The 16,199-nt window shown below is 40.1% G+C and overlaps 1 long non-coding RNA gene across 2 annotated transcripts in view; it reads left to right on the plus strand.

Annotated features, from left to right (window-relative positions):
- LOC118172674 overlaps positions 1-16,199 on the plus strand; it is a 50,882-nt gene that overhangs the window by 20,003 nt on the left and 14,680 nt on the right. Inside the window, exon 1 of one of the 2 annotated variants that reach the window (XR_004753810.1) lies at positions 1,762-1,888. The exons of the other annotated variant lie outside the window; for it this stretch is intronic. This is a non-coding gene — a long non-coding RNA (uncharacterized LOC118172674). Of the gene's footprint in view, positions 1-1,761; positions 1,889-16,199 lie in introns of those variants that run through there. 2 annotated transcript variants of the gene reach the window in all.

Genomic DNA, 16,199 nt, shown 5'->3' on the forward strand with positions numbered 1-16,199 from the left:
AGGCCAATGTGAATTATTTGGAAAAGAGCAACCCCTGGCCAAGATGCATTAATTCAGGCAGAAGGAAGAAATGTGACTTTGAGAGGTGGGTTCAGGCACAGGAGGGCCATTCTCCCCATCCTCTTCATTGCTTGCAGAGAAGTTCTGTGAGGCGTGGTGACAGGGGAGTTTAAGGATCCCTGTTTTATCCTGAGGAAAGGCTTAGTGAGGAGAGTTTTTTGACTGTCAGCTGTTGTGACTGTGACACAGCATCTACTACAGACATTAAATTCACTACTTTAATGTACCCAACTGACTTCCAGTTTGACGATACAGAGCTGTTAGAGGAGGGAGCAGTGGTAAAAAAAAAAAACTTTAAGGAAAACATAATTTGAAATAGGTCTACAGATATCTCTGAATATTCAGCACTGATCTCTGTCACGGAGCAGTATGCTTTGTATACAGTTACTTGTATTATTTATATTAATTATTCAGTTCTCATAGCCACGAGCGTATCATGAGACTATCTATTTATTCACACAATAAATATTTTTAAAAAACACAACACATAATAAATCCCAGTTGATGAGGAATTTCTTCTTTTAACCTTTTAAACTTTCTTTTCAAGACTACAACAATATACAGCTTTGCAGAAATGTCAGGTTTGAACAAAGTCCATGTTCTTTGAACAAAAAAACTCATTCAATCCTAGAAAATAAGAGTAAGCAGAAATTTCTTCCAAGTAGCATGTTTCAAATTTCATTTTGCTGCCAAGGGCAAATGGATGCACCAGGCCTGCCTCTATGCCCTTGTTTTTGCTGTTTTGCATCACCTGAGTATTGCCTTGCTCATTTGCAGCTCTGCACGTGTCTGCTTGGGGGAGGAGACACCTTCCTTTGCTGAGTTAGCCTGACCCAACAGTAAAATCCTGGCTTGTTCTCCTTGCTGTTTTTCTGCTGATAGATGTTTGAGGTTAGGGTTGTGGTGCTGGTTTTTGGTTTGTTTTGGTTTGTTTTCCAGAAATCAAGTGTGTAACTGAAAGCTTTCTCAAATACTGCAATGTGTTTGTGGAGCATAGGCCCTTGTGGATGGCTAACATTCAGGAAAATGCATTTGAATTTTGCTCGTGTAAACCTGGGTGTTAGATGTGGGGGGTTGTTTGTTTATTTGTTGTTTGAATCACGCTGATCTTAAGGGTATGCCTTCCATCTTCATACTCTAATGTTATTTTTATAAATGTGACTAGCTAATCCCATTTGTATTTCCCCACAATATGTACAAATGGTCTAATTCTTGCTTTGTCTAATTTGCCATCACATAAACATATACCTAACTTAAAGTATAGGGATAAGAGTCCTTCGCTGTAATTGGTAAACTCACATTCATATTTGTTGCACCAGTCACTCTGCTTTCAAAAAATCAGCTAGTAGGTATGTGGAAAACAAACAACAACCAAAAAAATGCAGAAAACAAAAAGCAGCTATCCTGCATAATACACTTTCATACTGAAAGTCTATGCAACACAGAAAATAAGTTGTTTGAGGAGCCCAGCTGTAGAGGTGATGGGAAGGCTGCTCGGCTATGAGCTTGCTGCTCTCTCTGCTCCTGGAGATGGGTGACAGGTGCTGAGCGAGGCAGCAGGGGCTGCAACCTCTTCTCCATCCCCCGGCTGTGATCAGTTCCAGCTCTGATGGGGCACAGCTGTGTAACTTTACATCAGGGTGCTGTGGGAAAACCTGTGAGAAATGTGCTGGGGGCTTTCTCCCCTTGTTCGGGAGCTGTATTTAAGCTCAGATCCTGGTCTGAGCTACACTGCATATGTGCCAGTCCTTGGCTGTGTGCTCTGATGACCCTGACCTTGCCTTCCTGATTTTACCTTGGACCTGCCCCGTCACTGAGAACTTGTCTGGTGAGTGTGGGGCTGTGGCTGACCCCAGTTAATGCCACTGGACCTGCTCTGCTTGCTCGGGGGCTGTGGGACTGTTGCTGCTGAGGTCCCTGCCTGCCTTGCTTAGCTCTTAGCTCCAGGTTTCTCCCTGGGCACAGCTCATGCTGCCCCAGCAGGGCAACAGCTTGATGGATCCTGGGTGCTTTTTGGCTCTGTTGAGAATACCTTGCTGTCAGTCAGAGTGTCTATGAGAATAGACAAGTTTTCCTGGGAGGATGGACTTGTGGAAATATATAAAGATGCATTATCCTGATGGATTATTACTATTTTTTTTAATGATCAATATAAATTGTATTGTTCTGTGTTTGTGGATGGTGCTTTATCTCAAAATGGTAACTATGGTGCATTTTGGTGACATTAGAAAATAAAAATTAGGTATGTAAGTAATGATTATATTATGAATTCATCAGACAGGAGGCTGGATCTACCTTCTCTTAGACAAGAAGAGAACATGCTATGTTCTTTTTGTTGATTGAAAGTGGCTTGAAAGTTCAGAGCTGGAAAAAAAAAATCAGCTCTGGTAAATATTGCTACTGCAGGATTCCTAACTAAGAAATAGATTGCTTTCCATCATGCCTGGAGCATGCTGTCCTCAGACAGCTGTGCACGTCAATGAGCTAACACTGCCTGTGCCTGTGGGAAGAGAGCGGGGGGGCACAGAGCTCTCTCTGATAGTGGCCTGCACTGATCTGCCTCTGGTTTACATCTTGTGGCCTCAACTAGGCTTGTGTGCTATGCATCTGATTTGAATGAGCACAGTAAAATGTTAAGATGGTAAGATGAATTTGGTATAAGTCCAAAAACAATCAGATACATCTTGAGGAATCACATAGTGCTTACTGTCCCCTAAATACAGCTTGTGAATTGATGGCAGGTACCTGGTTCTAAGAAGCAAGTCTGAAATAAAAGGGTACGATGACAGTAAATAAACTCCCACTTTGGGTCAAAGATCTTCTTCCACTGTGATTCTGGGTTGTTGCTCAGGGTGTGGCATTTGAGTCTGTGGCTGAAGGAGGGTATTTGCACCCAAGAGTTACAGTCACGTGTAGAGGCTCCCGACATCTTCTAAGACTTGAGCCTTACCTGAAATACCCCCTCCTGGCTTTCCCAAAGGCTGTCCCCGTTCTCTCTGTTGTCTTCTCTGCTCTTCCCCTGGCAGCTCCGGGGGTCTGGGGCTGGGACTAAGCTTGGAGGACTTTCAGAGACTCTTGGATGCTGCTGTGCTGCGCTCCTGCCTGTGGTGATGGGGCCAGCCTGGGTGAGGTTCCCTCCAGAGCCAGGCTGTGACTTGGCTGTGGAAGTCTTGAGGGACTCAGCTGCTGGGAGTCACGGCTGAGTGGCTACTGGCCTGCGGGGTCTGCCAATAGCTCTGGCTGCAACTTGATCCAGAGGAAGCCCTGGAATTGCTGTGGTCCTGGCAAGCTCGGAGAGCCCTGGAGCAAAGTCCCTCTGGTTTTGTGGATGTAAAGCAGCTAATGTGATGGAGACACTCGTAGGACCTCAGGAAATTACTGTAGTAATAATAATTAATAATAGTAGATTCACCGTATTGCTCTTAATTTTTGCCTTTGATGGGATTCCTCAAGATGTATTAAAGGACTAGACATATTTTAGAAAGACTGAGTGTAAACATTACTTCATCCTTTTGCTATGAGTACTCAGTGGAGCTATGCTCCCCCTTTTTATTTTTCTTCTTCCTTAAGAAAAGAGGAATGTTTTCTCTTTGTGAATAGGTGTAAAGTACTAGCTTGTGCCAAGATGCCTGGTATTTGGCCTCCTCACATGCTTGCAGGACATGGGTTGCATGTAAAGCAGAAGCGTAGAGAGTTGGGACAATGGATATTGGGAGTAATTGAAAGCTTAAAAAGAAATCTCAGACATGGCAGGAAGACAAAGATTATAATGAAAATAAAGGCAAGGGAAGGTATAAGGGCAAAACTTCGTAGGGCAAAAGAAGCAATTTTTATTTTTATTTTTATTTTATTTTATTTTATTTTCCCAAGGGACAAAGATAGCCATGCAGCTTTTCTTTGGTTGTGGCAAGTACATACTTTTAGTATAACAAGAGCATTGCGGTGGAGTTGTTTGGTGAGAACTTACGTAAAAAATCTGCAGTGGTACTGTACCCTGAGTTGTCCTTTCCTCTTCATCCCTCTGTTCCCCTTGCTTAATTCTCTGTAGACAGTGCAGCAGAGGGGAAAAGAGCTAACCGCACCTAAATGGTCTTCATCCCTCTGAATCTCCTCTAGAATTATTAGTTGAAATCCAGTGAACTGTTTGTTTTTTAAATAGCTCAGTCTTGAGGCCAATTTGACACTTCACATTAAGCAAGTGAACAAAATCTCCTCTGTTCTATGGCTTACTTCAATAAATACATGTTCCAGTTTGCCTGTTGCCCTGTGATGAGCTGTGTTGCTTGCTCAGGCTCAACAACTACTTCCTGGTAGGTTTTCAAGTGAGCTGGAATTCATACATTATACCCTCTTGGGACAGGAAGGGGAAGCAGGGGTAGGTTGGTGCCCTCGCTGTGGATCGGAGTAGTTCAATCCTTGCTCGGGAGTAACTTGAATTCACCCCCAGTAGGTTGTCTGGTGAAGTGGGGAAGGTCAACTCGATTTCTTTAAAAGCTTTCAAAAATAATCAGAACTTGAAGGTGGGGAACTCAGCTATGCCCACATTGAGCATTCACACTGATCTTCAGAAACCTTTGTCCTTCTCTGACACTACAAATTTACTTTGCATATGGGATTTATCTGACTTATCTAACTAGAAAAAATAAAACATTTTGAAATCTGTAATCATTTCTTAAATTTTCATTTATTAATAAGCTTATATATTAGCAAAATTGTCTAGGAAATTAAATAAGCTCTTCCTTCTGTAGAATGTAACTTTAGAAACCCTAATCATTGTTCAAAACACCTCAATCTGTTATCGAGCTTTCTTCTTCGCTGCTTTTTAAGAAAAATGCTTAGTGTTGTTGTATCAGATTCTGCCCTAATGCACCAGACTTCATAATTATTTAAAATCAAAACTAGTACAAAAGCAAACAAATCAAAGTTATTACCAAGTCTACAAGAGTTAATGTTTACATTTTTCATAGAAATTATCCAAGTTCCCAAACTACAGGAGTAATTCACAAAATAACAATGTCTAACCTCAGTACCTTAAAAAATATTTTAAATGCTGTAAAGTAATATGAGTTATGCTGTACTAGTGACACTTAGCACTATAACAAAATCCTAATACAACACTGAAACCCCCAAATTTCACACAGAACTTACCACTAATAGGAACATTAGGTCTTTATTTTGTTTCATACTGAAAACAGACATCAAGATTTTCTTTTAAAAAAATAAAAACTCAGATTTCATGCAGCTTCAACAATAAGCATAATAAAGATGCTTTTAAAAGAAGCACCTGCCTTGTAAGAATTCTTTTTTTGGAAACTGGGATTAATTTCTCCAAAGACCTACAGTTCCTATTTTGGATTTCTCTTGTATATGAGTATTCGCTTGACTAAGGAATTGGGCTTTAGAGGTAGAAAATGAGAACTGGCTGGTGTCCAGGTGTCACTTAGATATGTTAGTTTTATTTATTTTTTTAAATAAGCAGTCACTAATGGGATACAGACCAGGACACACATTCAAGCTCATGGAGATTTATTAGCTTGCTGCTGTTCCCCTCTCCTTTCATTAACCCTGCTCGGCGCCAGGCACTTGCTCCAAGTAACTTGAGGCAGGGGCCAAGTCCTTCCTCCCTCTCAGTATGCAGGCAATATCCACCCCTGCCCATGAGCAGGAAGGTGCATGAGGAGGGAAACGTGGCAGCTTTGGGAAATGTATCGGCAAAGTGGTTGAGTGCAGAGAAGCTCCCTGCAGCCTCGTGCATGCTGATGCAACAACCTTTCTCCAATGGGGAAAGCACCCATGTGCACTGGCACTCTGAGATTGACATCCGTTAGAGGGAAAGTCCTAGAAATCATATATATATGTGTATATTTTCGGAGATCAAATGGAAGACTACTCAGAAAAGCTCAGCTTGATTACAGCGGGCTGACACAGAGTCAGGAAATGGAGGTCACGGCTCGCTGCCGTGATGGAATTCTTTGAAGATATTGCTGCTCAAGGAGATACGGGGGACGAGCTGTAGTGACAGCACCCAAAGCTTGCTAAAGAGGGTCTCAGAATGATCATGTGCTTAATCTGCATTTCAAGACTGCCGTTTTAATGATTTCTATAAAGCTGTATGTGCTATTCTGCGTTTACAAAGCATGACCAAAGCCTGTGTTGCAAGCATCATTGAGATCTTATGGCACGCTATTTAAGTAATTTTTACAAGTGAGTTTTGCCAGCTTGTTAGTGACAAATATTGACTGAAAATTAAGGCTGATCGATGAAGTACAAAGAAGTGATAGGACAAACATATGAAAGTTTCATGCAGTGGAACTCATTTCAATTCTTCTCCATGTTTGTACTGAAAATAAGGAAATTCAGGGACAAGAAATGGAAATCAGAATGTTATGTGGCAGAATGAATGGTCCAATTTGAGGAGCCAATGACTGGGGAAATGGATCAGCTTCAGATTATTTTCTGAAAGGCCTGGAATTGGAGAAGTAGTAACGCTGTAATACCATCCTCTCTTGTGGAGCCCTTCAGCAGCTGCTCTGTGGGGCTTCCCACTGCAAATGGAAAGGGGGTCAGATCACAAGGGCAACATCTGTGTACCAAGCTGACCCTCAGCCATGCGTGCTGTCCTTGTTAGGGTCATGCAGACAGGAGTAATGTTACCTGGTAGGTTGAGGTGAATCTTTTTCATATCAGGTTCCACCATTAATGAAGGTGGAATGTGATAAGTCATCCTGAAGGATGACTTATTGAGTCCAGGAGCAGGATATAATACCTCTTCTCTGCTTCCCAGGAGACTTATTTCTAATTTCTTGGCTCTCTGAATCTAGAGAATCCAGACTGAGTTTCATTGTCCAGGGAATGTCCTTACTCATTTCCAAAGGAATAAAGAGACTTGACCATCAGTAGCAATGTGTGCTACTTCTGGCATCTTTGTGAATGTGGTATTTACCATTAAGATAGTGCAGTTTTATCTGACAAAACTGGGGAATTGCAGCCTGTTGAACAACCCAAGGCCTTAAGATTTTATTGAATATGTGATGGGAAGTCAAGGCTCTAGAGATAGCATTAGGTGACTGCTTGTCAGCCAACTGACCAAAATGTTTTCTCCAGGGAAGTGTGGAAAGCTCTTGGCTATGATAAAAAAGGGGGTGGTGGTGGTGGTGTCTCTAAAAAAGTGCATTAGCACATCTTAGAAGAGAGAAGGAAGTAATAGAGAAAATAAGGACAGGAATCTATATTTCAGGTTTCCACCTACCAGCAGGAACTGAAGAGAGCCTGACACGTTAGAGCTCTTAATGCAAATATGTGTTTGAAAGCAGACTCCACATGAAATACGGAGAAATACCAAAGTTTTGGTGTTGTGTGTGGCACTCATTTCAGTTCCTGGCAAGCTGACTGAGGGTGAGGAAATGTGTAGTTAAACTTTTGCATTTAGAAAGCAATGTAAAGGCTGTGTCAAAGCTGAGAACCAAAACTGTAAATAGGAAGCACAGAGTTAAGTTTGGGCCAGCTCCTTCTGCTAAGACATTTTTGTTTTTAGCATATAATCTGCCAAATCAATATATACAAACTAGACACATCTTTTATGACTGTGGGTTCAATAAGGTATAGAAGTTTTTTGTTTGTTTTTTTTTTTTTTTTTTTTTTTTTTTTTTTTTAAAGACTTTGTTGTCTTCAGTCTTTTTCTGAAGAAATCATGCTGGAAGCAGGGTCTATGCCATTGCTTTACGAGTTCCCCTATAGCCTCTGAATTTTTGGGCCAACTTCTAACCAAATTTGAGAGAGACAGAGATATCAAAGGCCCTATTGTCTTAAAGTGATCTGAAAATACCTGCAGAAAAAGTGGAAAGGGACTTAGACTTTTTTCTGAGGGAAAAGCTGCGTTCATTACAGAATCCTCTAAGGACTTCAATTGTGAGATATGAACTGTGAGAAATAATGCTTTATTTTGCTGCTCAGAGAATTATTTGTTTTAATATTTTAAAAAATTTCTAAAACATTATATTGAAATTGAATTGTCTCTATAATTTTGAGGCTATTAGTCCCTGGTGCTACAAATGTTTATGTGCAAGACTAGTCTTGGCAGTTGTTGAGGCTCATTAATTCAATCCCAGCTATTCCCCATTAAGCCAGTGTATAAATACTTGCGAGATCAGGCCTTTGCTGAAGCTACATAAATGCTGGAAAGTGCTCTTCACTGTGCCTGGAATAAAATGTCTTCAGTGATGGTGTGCCATGTCTTCCATTATTACTATTATTTAATTATTAATGAAAAAGGGGGAAAAATGTAACATTCCACTTGTTCGTGATACAGAGGACTTAGTGGATCTCCTTTCTAAGTCGACTGAATTACCCTCTGCTCAGGGATGGTATAGCTAGGCAAAACCAAACTATGGGCAAATTAGATAAAAACGTTTTATTTTTTGAAGTATGGTGGTAGGAAAATGCATGCAAAGTGGAATTCTGCTTACATAGCTTTAAAAAAAATCATAAGTGTTCTGAGGCTATTTACACAAGGGAATGGAACTTGAGTCAAACATCTGAATAAAAGGCAACACAGTTGCTCTTTATTATCTAAAAAATATGAAAAAATAGCCCACTCTGATGTCAAACTGGCACTATTTTTTAAGATTTAAAATTAGCATTGAACAGTCTGTTCTGGGAGCCCCTGGTTTTAGTACATTTTTTTTTTTTTCCGCCACAGACAGCACTGGATTCGCTAGCTTTGCTTTCCTCGCTTCAAGTACTGTAGCTGTTCAATCAGGAATGTAAAACTGAAATGAACAACAGTGAGGAGGAATTATTAGGATTGTTTACAAATTTAGATTTGCATGAGGGAGTGGAGATGTTGACAGTTAGACTTTAAGAATCAAGCTACTGCAGCTGGATAAACATTTATTGGATATCTCAAGGCCCTTCTCCCTCCCCACCCCCACAACAGAGAATGAAGCAAATGCAAGTCCAAGCTAATCTGAAAAATAATAGAACAGCTTTCAACAAAACCTATTTATCTATGAGGTCAAAAAGCCTCAGCCTAGTTACACTCCTAGATAGGCTCTTCTTGACAATATCGTCATACTATCTAGGAGGCCAGGAGTTGTAGTGTTACAGACCACCCAGAATTATTGCTCCCACAAGGCGATGATAATGGTGGTATGATTTCACTGCCTGCAGTCTTGAACTAACCTTTTAATAACTTGAGTAGCCATGGGAAACATTCTGCATTGTTGTGTTTTACAGATCACTTTTCCTGGATGCCTTTTAGCCACCAATAAAACCATGTTGGTAGATGGAAAAAATAAAAAATATTCTGGATGAAAAGAAATGAAGAACTAAAGAAACAAGCTGGTATCAGTGTACAGAGCTTAAGCAAAGCTAGCTGTGATTAGTGAATAAATTTTAGCTTTTTGGGCTTCAGTATGTTTCTGCCAAACTGTTCTGTCAAACTTCTTACAAAAGTATAATATCTGATGTTTCTTATGATAAAAAGATAAGTCTGTTCTCTGGAATAAAATCTGAATGCGTCCTAAATGCAAAGGACTCTCTGTTTCCTTAATCTGTAGGCAAAGCTTCTAGGGCCTTTGGGTGCACCAGAAATGTAAGTCTGAGTACAATCTAGAGGGAATAACCACTTGTGAAAGCTTTTCTGAACACGTATTGAGGAAAGATCATAGAAGAGGCATCCCATAAATCTATTCCAATTGCTTAACGGTCTTCAAGCTGATGGACAGTCTCATACGTAGGTCTGACTTAAAGCAAACAACCTTGAGAATGTTTTTTTTTGCAGAGGTCAGATCTCTATTCCTGCTTCATCTGAAGTCAGAAGAAACTGTACTATAGATTTGAATGGAAGCAGGTTTGGTTTAAGAAATAAGCAACTTTAATGGGGAAATGGTTGTGCACATGGAGATCTGTTTGTATGAGTGCTGATTTACATACTCACCAGTTTGCATAAGGAAACATATTTGGGCCCAGCATGTAAGTCTCATTTTCTTCATTACTGTTTGAAATAGTCTGCTACCATTTGACTAAAGCTGAAAAATAACATAATCTCTTTTGTCTTTATCTTCTTGCCCTCCATGCCCTCTCAACAACTCTAACAAGATAGCCATGAATCATGGAAACTATCATACCGCTTTGCTGATAAATCTTTGATGTCTGCAAATAGCTTACAGATATGGTTATCTTTCTTTTTTTTTCATAAAGTTGGGTGGATCACTGATAGCAAATACTTTAATCAACTTTCTTTCTATCTCTTTATTTCTCTCATTTCTTTAATGGTTATGGTTTATGTTTGGAGTATTTTTCAATGCATTAGGATGTAGTGACTAATACCTGTATACTTTTGGTAGGTATTGAGTGAGTGTTTGTTTCATTTGACACATTTTTAGTTCTGAATGCTGAAGTCACATCTAGTAACAGATGGGAATGATGACATCGTTGTTTTCCCGAGAAGCTCCCGAACTTCTGACTGCAATTCTACTATTTGAGCTGTAGTTTAGCATGAGCACAGCTACTTGCAAAAATGTCATGAACCCCAGTGTATGAACAGTTGCCTTAAAATCTGCTTTCTGGGGGTTGTTAGGCTTGGTATTTGGAAAAGCACATGTGGAGGACATGTTTCTGATGTTTCCCTCCCAGCTCCTTCAAGTGACTTTCATACTGAAAGCTGTCAGAATTCAACCCCCTTCATCACCTTCAGTTGCTGTAAAGGTGAATATCAGACATCATACACTTCTGTTTGAACCAGCATCCTGGAGATATAGAAAGAGATAAACATTAACTGCAGATTATCAGTAATGCATCAATATGTCTAGAAACAGGTTTTATTTATATCAGTATACTGTAAACTAAAGCTGTCTTTCAACTGTCAGTGTGATCCACTTTGAACACAACAGCTCTTTCTGTTTACCATTTTACTATGTATAAACCTTGTCATGGAAATAGAGATGTTTGTGATTTCTTTCTTTCACTGTATCGTATTAGTCATAGATTTCTCTGTGTTGTTTTTTTTTTTCCGTTTGTTTTGTAAACCACTGAGAAATGTCCCACTCCTTTTGTTGTTGTTAATTCCATGTGCAATATGCCAGCAGAATGAGGTGTCACTGAAATGCTCTTCCCATCTGAGCAGATGTGCTTCACAGCCAGAAGAGCACGGGGTGTGGTGTGCTGTTCTCAGCAGCCTGAGTCATGTAGCCCAGGAACAGGGTGCCTCCCCCTCCATTGATATGGCAGCATGTAGCCCTTGTAACATCTCATAGGAAAAGACCTATAAAAATAGGAATAAGCTTGTGGTTGTTTCTCCAGAGATGGATAGTTTGGGCTGCACTTCTCCTAGAACTGATCTCTAGAGAGAACTGTAAGACTTTCTGTACTTCATTGGCTGGATGAAGCAGGTCTTTATTGAAGAAAGCTCCAGTTGCTTGGTCTTCTTTAAAAACTGGCCCAAATGCTGTCCTCTGAGAAAAGGCAGCCTGTGACACAGTGCCATCTACACCCACAGTGATGATTCCCCAGTATCAGACAGAGCATCGTCTCCAGTTTCTTTTCTTCTTTACTTTCCTCATCTCATCCAAGTTCTGGGCGAATCATCCCACTTTGCTCACCACATAACATTCACTGGCTGGAGGCACCTTGAAGCATCATGTGTTTCCTCTAGCGTTTTAGTCCTAACTTCATGGCCCTTCACAATCCAGCTGAATCTCCCTGTGCAGTTTGGTAATACCCAGTACAGATGCATCTGGCAGAAAACCTGTGAATTATTCCTGTGTGAAGTATTGTCTGTTGTTGATGTGTTGCTTGAAGTCTTAAGAAGTATCCATGTTCTCCAATACTAGTGATACTGTTCCCTATGTATTTTCTTCCAAGGGGAGAGCTTGAACAGCCTCTTTGCACCTAAATACAGGCATGTACAATGACTTTATTTTTAGTATTTATTTGTAGATGGAATTTTCATTTCTGTTCCTTGGTATTGCTGAAATAACCCTGCTGCAAAACAGCAAGAAACGTCACTGTCTGAAGTGCCCTGGTAATTTGAATGCAGCTCTTGCTTAGAGAGTGCAGACTTTGCATGTCCTGTGATCTGAACCAAAAACCTTTAAAACCTGTACTAGAAAAATTGGTAAAAATACCCTAAGATGTGAAAGGAATTAAATAATTACTGGAAATTATTGGGAAATTTTTCTCCGTCTTTGCTTTCTCGGAACCAGCTTCGTTTCTGTCACCTTTTCTTTCTAATTTTGGAATAGGGCATAACTATTAGAAAATACAGTAGATCCAGGGAAATTTCAGTTTTGCACTTGAGATGATTATCTGTGATCCTAGGGAAGTTTCTGATAAATTCAGTCAATTTTTTTGGGGGGGGAAGATGACTGTATTCTTTTTGCACTGAGCAGGTAATATATTTCAAGGACTCTCTGATGCTTTGCTGAAAGCTCTGAGCATATTTGTTACGTAGGAGTTACTCAGATGGGTTTTGTGGTTAAAGCCACCCCCAGTACAGGTGGAGATCCCGTGTAGTGTCCTGGATGTCAGTGAGGAAGTAGCTGCTGCTTTCACCCTTGCACATGAGGGCTCCTAGCCCTGGAAGAGCAGCTTTTTTCTCTCATGCCTTGAGGTAATACAAACACAGTGTGCTTAAGTGGTTGTTGTTGTTGTCGTTGTTTCTAATGGGAGTTAGATAGAGCTCTTCATTAGAGTTACCTGCTCTGCTGTTGATTTCTAACCCAACAAAGCAGTTTGTGACCACTCACTTCCTCTCAGAGACAGGATTCATCTCCAAGATGAGATGTGTTTTGTGGCAGGAGTCAATGAACTTGTAAGGGACACAGTGGCTTTCTCTGTGGCATCGTCCCAAATAACTCAGTGCTGGGCAAGAAATGCACTGATGTATGAAAGTACATTATGTTGCAGTGTAAACGTGCTGTGTCCTCTTCTTTTTGTGAAGCATCAGTAATCAGTATGTTCCCAGAGTATGGTGCACTGCATTCATTCAAGAACAGTGAAGCCCTACCGGTAGGTTTGTAGAAATTAACTTAGGCAGTGGGTATTGCGAGTCTTCCCTCTGGACACTTAAACATGGAGAGTGGGCTTTTTAATGCTCTAGAAGCTATTCTTGTTATCTATTTATTTAAAGGAGATTTTTGACATTTAATTAAACCACTGTGCAAGTGTAACTATATGAAGGATTTATTTCTTGGGGAAAAGAAGAAAAAAACATCCGCTCTTGTGAACTATTTTAGCACTTTTTCCCTCAGAAACCCTGGTTTTGTTCTGGAAAGGAGAGCTATTTTTATGTTCAGAAATCTGCTGTTTCTCTTTTAACCATAAGAGATGCAAGTAGTGATCTCAGTTGACTTGAAAGTCAGATGAAAGTGTCCAAAACATGTGCAATGAAATGTTCTGCTAGGAAACAGCTTTCAAAATTTCTTCTAATGATGGAAAACAATCTGTCATGCCAAACCTTTCCCCACATGTTTAACAGGATTTTAGCTTTAAAAGTCTATTTCTTACTGTAAAGCAAAACAGCTGTACTTTGAATGCAAGGTGTTTTCATGTTTTGCTGTTTGTGAGACTTATATCCAAACTCTTCTGCAGTAAATGTAACCACTTGTTATGTTTCTCTGTTTTACCAAATTTAATATTACTTCTTTTTCTACTGTTTGAATTTTGGTGATTTCAGTGTTTCAGCTCAGGCATGTCAATACCTGAAAGTTTCACCTGTTTTTTATGGAAGGTAATAATTTGCTCATAAGAAAGTACATTTTAGGAAAATATGGAGATAATTTATTTATTTTTAACACAATGTACTTATTTGCATGGATAAAAAAAGTATGAACATTGTTGCAGGCACAGTGAGTCTGTGCCTGGTAGTGTCCCTTTGTGCAGGGAATATACCTGGTGCACTGGTTCAGAGGTTACCGTTAATTCATGATGAGTTCCATGGTAAAAGGCTCTTCCCAGCATTAAAACTAAGATTTTTGCACACACTTTGCTTGTACATTTTGTGGAGTTGCTTTGTGCACTGTGGATTTTATCTAGTGATTCCCCATATTCAGCAGCTCATGAATTTGCTAGTCTCTTAAGTGTCATAAATATTCTGCTCTATGCTTTTGTTTTCAAGACAATAACTTTTCACACTGAACAACCACAGGGAATAAGGAGAGAAGATAAATGCTAAGATTAGAGATTGTCTGGCATTTCTTGGCTGAACAAAATCTGATTGAAATGTATCACTGTGCCAGAACATGCCTGGGACAAGTGAGATAGGGGAAGAAGCACTGGCAGAAAAAAGATTGCTTGCACTTGGGATATGAGAAACCAAGTACCTGCTATGTCTGAGTCAAAGCAGAGGTTTTTGCTCCAGATCACTGAAGTTTGGCAAGATGAGATTTGAACACAGGGATCTCATCTCTCAGTGAAGTCCCCACCATCTACTGTTTTGTGTATTTTGATGGCCACTCCTGTTTGTGGAGAGGATTTGTGCCAGAATATCTGTACTCTGTAGGAATTCAGTTCCATGTGCTGTGTGGCATCAGAGAAAAAGAAAAAATACAAGATAAAGACCTTTGTAGTTGCCACAGAAAAGGTTTTCTGTCCTTGATTTATTCTGGTTAGGGTTGAGTCGAACTGACCATTAGATCTGGAGATGGCTTTGAGAGTTTTGAGAGTGATCTCAGTAGGAGTAAATGCTGCTTACCTGCTCTTCAGGAACTTCTGCCTGGAGTAGTCTTGGTCATTCTTCTCCCCGTGTGCAGGTGTACTTCTTTCCTGCAAGCCATGTAATCCTTCCAGTAACCACCACTAGAAACTTCAAGGAAGAAATGTTTTTCCTCTTTGCTGGGAAATGAGTGAGATAGGGATTGTTGTGCTGACCGTTTTCCAATAGACTGAACCTGAAGGTATGGAAGGGACAAGAATTAATGCAAGACAGACAATAAGGAAAATAGATGTTAAATAATAGCAACAAAGGCTGTACAGAAGAAAAAAATGTGGTTTGTCTCAACTATGCCTTGAAAGACTTTGTCAGTTGTCCTTAATTGAAGAAAACAGTGGTGTGGAATGATAACAAAAATGTACCAATAACTAATTGTAGCTAAAAACTGTCCCAGATAAGCAGCCCAGAAGTGTTTGCCCCAGGCACTCTCTTACTGTTTGTTTATCTTTTGGTTCACTGAGATGAATCACTTCCAGTAGTCTTAAGTTGTACCTTACTTGTAAGTTAGAGTAAACGCACTTATTACCCAGCCAGTTTTCTCACATATGCTATTTGAGGGTCTCTGCTAATGGGAAAGGAGATCTTGACTCTGGTTAATCTTCACAGAATCTTTGAAAATTGCTAAAGTACGGTCCTTATGTCACCTCGACTGACTTTCTTCTTTTAAGAGATATGTTTTCAGGAAACGATGTCCTGGACAAAATGTCCTCTTGGTTGTCTCACAAACATTGCTTTGATACTGTCGAGGAAAGTATAGATCTTGTGTTTGAATTCTGTAAGGAGAAATCACACAGACTTTGTGTTGTAGAACAAACCATCTTGCATAAAAACCAGGTGAAACTTATTTGGTCTCTGCTATACAGCGTTGGATTTATGAAAGTACTAAATATTATATGTTTACACATTCACAGGTGCGGTTTTTTCCCTCTCCACAGACATCTGTTTCTAAATGTTTCTCTAGTGTCCATCATCACAGAGTCAAAACAGCACACAGATATCAACAAATCATTACTTGTGATACTACTGGCAGATAGATATTTCAGCTCTGTGGATAGGTTACTTAGGATTAAAAAAGTTGCTCAAAGACAGAGAAGGCAGGAGCAGAAGCATTAAGTGCTGTGCTTGCACCCTCACTTCAGGCAGAGCTGCATAAATGAGCTAGCTGTTCAGCTGTCGGGAACCCGCTCTGTTGTACGGCGCTGTCTCCCTTCAAAACTTTAAAGTATGTTAGAAGGCTAGACATCCATGGTATCCACAAAAAGACTTGGAAACAAATGTCTCTGTGTACTTTGAGCCTTACTCATTTTAGAAATCTCAGCTTTGGAAACTTGTTTTGCACAATTAGAGGCTCAGGTTTCAGAATGCAGCTCTCAGTCCTTTTGTCAGTCTGTTGACTCCAGCTCTGAGGTTTGGTGTCAGTTTGTACGTA

The sequence above is a fragment of the Oxyura jamaicensis genome, chromosome 11 (assembly GCF_011077185.1).
Source record: "Oxyura jamaicensis isolate SHBP4307 breed ruddy duck chromosome 11, BPBGC_Ojam_1.0, whole genome shotgun sequence".
Classification (NCBI taxonomy): domain Eukaryota; kingdom Metazoa; phylum Chordata; class Aves; order Anseriformes; family Anatidae; genus Oxyura; species Oxyura jamaicensis.